The sequence below is a fragment of the Corylus avellana genome, chromosome 6 (assembly GCF_965113065.1).
Source record: "Corylus avellana chromosome 6, dhCorAvel1.hap1.2, whole genome shotgun sequence".
In the NCBI taxonomy this organism is placed as follows: Eukaryota; Viridiplantae; Streptophyta; class Magnoliopsida; order Fagales; family Betulaceae; genus Corylus; species Corylus avellana.
In genome coordinates, this window is record NC_142495.1 from 5,533,384 (window position 1) to 5,538,816 (window position 5,433).

General features: G+C 31.1%; 1 long non-coding RNA gene across 2 annotated transcripts; it reads right to left on the reverse strand.

Annotated features, from left to right (window-relative positions):
• Positions 1-1,176: 1,176 nt before the first annotated feature.
• LOC132187017 (uncharacterized) lies at positions 1,177-4,893 on the reverse strand. Of its 2 annotated transcripts, none has more exons than XR_009440787.2 (2): positions 4,823-4,893; positions 1,177-1,505 (listed from the first exon to the last, which is right to left on the reverse strand). It is a non-coding gene; the product is annotated as an uncharacterized LOC132187017 (long non-coding RNA). The 2 variants fall into 2 exon arrangements; XR_009440788.2 differs by having other exon boundaries at positions 4,757-4,883.
• Between the last annotated feature and the right edge of the window lie 540 nt (positions 4,894-5,433).

A 5,433-nucleotide genomic window follows, 5' to 3' on the forward strand; every position in this document is an offset into this window, starting at 1 on the left:
AGATGGAAAATCAATCGCAACTACCATGTGGCAGGAACTCAGCATTTCATTGGCTAAATACATATTATTTCCTTTCTTGGAAATAAAGCAAATAGTCAAAATTACATTAAAATTTTAGTGGGCCGCTAATGCCTACTTCAAGCTTATTTCATTTTTTCATTTTTCCATACCAATCATTATTATTATTATTATTATTATTATTATTTTATTCATGAACCGTGCTGGAGTGTTTAACAAACACCCCCATTATCTTAAACTTTTCACAAAATAATTACAATATTACGTGCTAGAATTTTGCCTGGAAACATGATGAACTGTGCAGTGTTGTTCTCAAGGGTAAAGAGGAAAAGACAATCTCTTTTACCGTCAATTTATCAAATTAAATCCACCTATTACATAATAAAAAAGACAAAAATTTCCTTCAAACGGTTTAAAAAATATATTTTTTAACTCATTTAAAATAGTATAAAGTATTTATAAACATTTAAAATACACATTAAATTCAATTTAAGTTAGTAATCTACTATTAATAATGTTAAGAATTTCATGTGAATTTTAAATATTTATAAATACTTGGCACTACTTTAAATAGGTTGTAAGATATTTCATTTAAACTAATTTGAAGTTTGAAGGAAATTTATATCCTATTAAAAAAGATTAGAATTTCATCCGTTGGCTGTTGACACCATAAACTAACTTCCCACAACTCATACTCCATGGGCCATGGCAGAAAATAAAATAAAATAAAATAAAAATGGAATTTTTCTCCTATAATTCAATACAAGTGAAATATCTTACAAAAATAATAATAATAATAATAATAATAAAAATACAAGTGAAATAATTAAACAAGTGGGTTGCTTTGGTTAAATAACCACTTATTCCAAAATGTTAAGTTTATAAGAAATAATGAATTTAATCATTTAATTTATATTTTAACACTTCTTCTCAAATATGAGCTAAAACTCTTCTATTAATAAATGAGACCCAACAAGTGAAATTTACGAAGTTGAAAAGTAAATGACGTAAACAATATTTAAGACTTTTACTCTAATACCATATTAAATTATCTCAAAACCTTAAACTTATAGAAAAAATGAATTTAATCATTAAATATATATTCTAATACTTTGTTCATGACTCCTTTGATATCTACTCCATTTTAAAGAACTCATATAAGCAAAAGTGATATTTCACCAAGCCACTGAAGCAAAGTTGAGTTACTCAAGCAGCAGTACAACGAAGAAATTACAAATAATGCATGTATTTTTCTAATTGTCGAAGGGAACTTTTGGTCATACATACTTACATATTCCAATTCATTATAAGACACAGAACCAATGAGTAATCTAAGCCCAACAAAACAATATTCCCAATCGATAACATGACTTCCATGTGGGTCTTGGGCTTGCTTGAACTTCTCTGTTGGTCTTGGCTTCATATATCCAAGCCAAGCTTGCTTTATAGATTTAGCTTTCCAGACCAATGCATCAAAAGCACCAAGGCTGAGAAATTTATACAAATATGAATATCTATATGCATGTAGGGTTGAAAAGGCAAGCGGTTAATAATTGTCTGCTAACCGCTTTAAAGCGATTAATATATATGTCATTTCCAAAAAAAACAAAAAGACTGAATATAAAAGTTAATTGTATATAATTTATTTAATATACAATATAATTTATTGTAAAAAAAAAAAGAGGATACAAAATAGAGAAAAGCAAGAATAACCTTTAATTTGTTTGTATGTGAATTAAGAAAAAAGAAAAATGCTTGAAAGTAAAAATGATTTACGAATCCAATGCAATTAAGAAAAAAGAAAAGAAGAAAAAAAAATCCCCCATTGTTAACTTGAAATATGATTGAGAAATTTAAAAGGTGGAAAGAAAAAGAACAAAACACTGATGGAATGCATGCAGTTTTAATGCAAGAAGAACAAAGTTTGGACATTTTCTCTTATTTTCCCATATTTTGCTACTGATGATAAATAAAATCCATTTGCTTAGCAAAGCAGGAATTTAATTTCAAAAGACAAATGTATCTAGTGTGCTAAGAAACCAAGTGCAAACCAAATCCCCATTTTAATTAGAAAAAAAAAAAGTGCACACTAACCCCTCAATCCCAAGTCCAACAACTTGTCCTATATTGAGTATTCCCAACAACTACCCTAAAGCTGCTTCCCTTCCCTACACATAGGAAAAACCTAAAAAAAATCACAAAAACTCACCTACAATCGCTTCCCTATATCTTCTCTATACATTAGGATTGCTACACATAATCTCAATGTCAACTGTAGCAATCCACATAATTTATTATAATCATAAAATGACATTCTCTCTCCTCTTACACTTTTCTATGCAAAATAAATGAATATAAAAACAAAACAAAAGTAAAACAAACAATATTTTAATGTTATAGGGAACCACAAAGGGAAGCTATTGTGGAGTGTATTTGAATAGGGAGTCAAAAAGTAATTTGGTTTCCTAAACTTAGGAAAAATGACGAGGAAGCTGTTGTGAATGTTCAAATGAAACCAATGCTCTTCAACATTCCTTATCTATAAAAGGGACTTTAGCATTCCTTTGTAAAATCATGTGGAATGCTTAGTAGGCTCAAGGCTCAAGCCTCAAGCCATAAATCGGCTGGGTTCAAGCCCATAGATAGTCGCCTTCTTAAGCCATTTTATTTTATTTTATTTGAAAAAATTTATATGAGTTGGGTGTCAAGTTGAGCTTGTTTAATTGGTGAGATGAGCTTGAGTACTCGGCTTGTTTGGCCTGTGAGTTTGAGCTTGCACAAGGAATTTTCCTCGGTGAGCCAAGCCAAGCTCAAATTTCTAAAAAAAAAATTCCATTAAAAAAAGGGTTAACCGCTAACCGCCGTTTGGCGGTTAGCGAAGACAGTTTGTGAAATTCACTAACCGTCTTTTCACCCCTACATGCATGCATGTTACAATATATTAGGGGATTTGATTTTAGAGATTTGATTGTAATCTCCTATAATCAAATTGGATGGTAATCAAATATAATTGATTTGATCGTAAACAAATCACATTGATTTGATTACCATACTTATTTACCTCCATTTTTCCTATAAATGAGTATTTTGTATGATAACAATACAAAATAAATAAAAGCAAAATGTAGCCTTTTAAGCTTTATCTTGTGAGCGTATGTCATAAAACTAAACCACATAATTCTATGTCTATTTTGTTATTTTCATATTATATTTTATTCCACCTTATATCTTCTTTCATGGTATCAAAGCTATAGACTAATGCCACTGTTTGATCTTGTGGATTTTAATTTTATTTTTCTTCTTCTTATTTTTCTATATTTTCTCATCTTATCATTTTGTACTTTGACAGACAAGAAAATACAGAAAAATAAGAAAACAAAATTAGAATTAAAATCCACAAGATCAAACACTAGCGTTATAATAATATAATATGCTATAGCTTTGATACCATAAAAAATAATATAATGCATGATAAAATAAAATTAAAAAATTTTAAAAAAATAGACACATAGAATTACATGATTCGATCTTATGACTTACGTCCACAACATAAAGTTCCAAAGGGCTACATTTTGCTCTTATTTCTTTAGTATTGTTACAATAAAGAAGACTCCTATTTATAAGAGAGTTTGAATTAGAAGTAGACAAGTATGGTAATCAAATCAATATGGTTTGATTGTAATCAAATATGATTATAAGATATTACAATCAAATCTCTAAAATCAAATCCACTAATATATTCTAACGATGCAAGCACACACACAAATTTAACAATGTTAAAAGTGATACAAGTTTTAGCAAGCCTCTCATGAGTCAAAAGAGAGACAATTCCTTGATCAAGACATGAAAATGTACAAATACGAGGGAAATGAGAATGGTGGTAAATAGAAAAACTGCAGCTACCCACTTTGGCCTGTCAAATCTTACCCTCTAAGTGTTGCTAAATAGAAAAACTTTTAAATTACAGCCAGTAACCTCATCAAGGGAAAAACAAAAAGTTCATCAAAAACAAAATTTAAAAACCCAAGAAGTTGGGGAAAAGTTGTTCTGGCAGAGAAACATAAACCAGTGGGAGGATCAGCATGAAGGTTTGATCAATGCAAGAAGCACATTGGCAGCTGACAGATGTTCAGAGTATTGGGATACTTGCTCTAATGTCAGGAGAAGTCTAGGTTGGCATTCAATACTAGAATGCAACCCCACGCCTTTTCATACAACCCATTGCCACGCCGAAGCGCAGCTAATTGCTGTAGAAGAGGTTGCGAAAGTCGCAATGCTATAACTAAAACAAGGACGAGGGCCCTCTTCCTTTCCCCCAAACTTCACACATTGTCACTGCCAACATAATCTTCGTGCTCATACCTTTTACTTTTTCACCATCATATCCACAGCACTTGAAATAATAAATCAAAACTAAACATGATAAATCATATAGAAAAATATAATTAACCCAAAACTATTAAGAAAAGCTACCAAGTTATACAGTCAAAACTAGTTAACCTGAACTTACCCAACAAACCCATTTCATATATATATATATATATATATATAACCTTTTATAACAGAGTTAAGAGCAAAACTTCTTCAAAAAAAAAAAAAAAAAAAGAGCAAAACTGTTATGATCGGTTAAAGCTTTCGCCAAAATCCATCAGAAACAAAGACAAAGCAATAATTCTTCATAAATTACAGCATGGTAACAATGCCAGAAACAATGAATTAGCAGCCAACAATAACTCACAGTTTAGTTCAGCAAAGCTAAATTTTCAATAGCTTGTAACAACAAGCTGAAGCATCGCAAACGAACCTTTTGATTCATGGTGACATAATACAGCATTGAGGCATCTTGAAGAGAAGACCTCCTTGTGCGGCTGTTTGTGTAATGCTACATATGCTTGTCGCCCTCTAGGGTTAAATTCTGCTTCTGGGGCCTGGGCCTTGGGTGATGGGTTGAGACTACTCTCCTAAAACGACTGCGTCTCCAGGCCCATACTTGTGCTTTCCTGCCAGCCAGATGGGCCCCAAGAGCGACATCGTTTCCCGATTTGTGTGTGTGCCTTTTTTTTTTTCTTTTTTTTTTTGGGGGGGGGGGGGGTTTGTTGTGGGTGTCTTTGTGTCTTAATTTCGTCATTTGTTTATCCACTACTCTACTCAATTACTCCTTTAGATTTGATTGGGTTTCGATTTCAAAAAGTGCGATTTAAAAATAACGATTTTAAAATGTGTAATTTGAAAACGTGATTTTTTAAAATGCAATTAAGCGTTAGGTAAAATTGAAATTTAACCTTTAAAATCTTAATTTAACTTTTAGGTTCTGTTTACTTCAATGTAAAATGGTTTCCTTCGTAAAATATTTTCAGGAAAGCCATTTTTTCTGAATATATTTTCCATTGAAAACATTTTACGGCGTTTACCTTG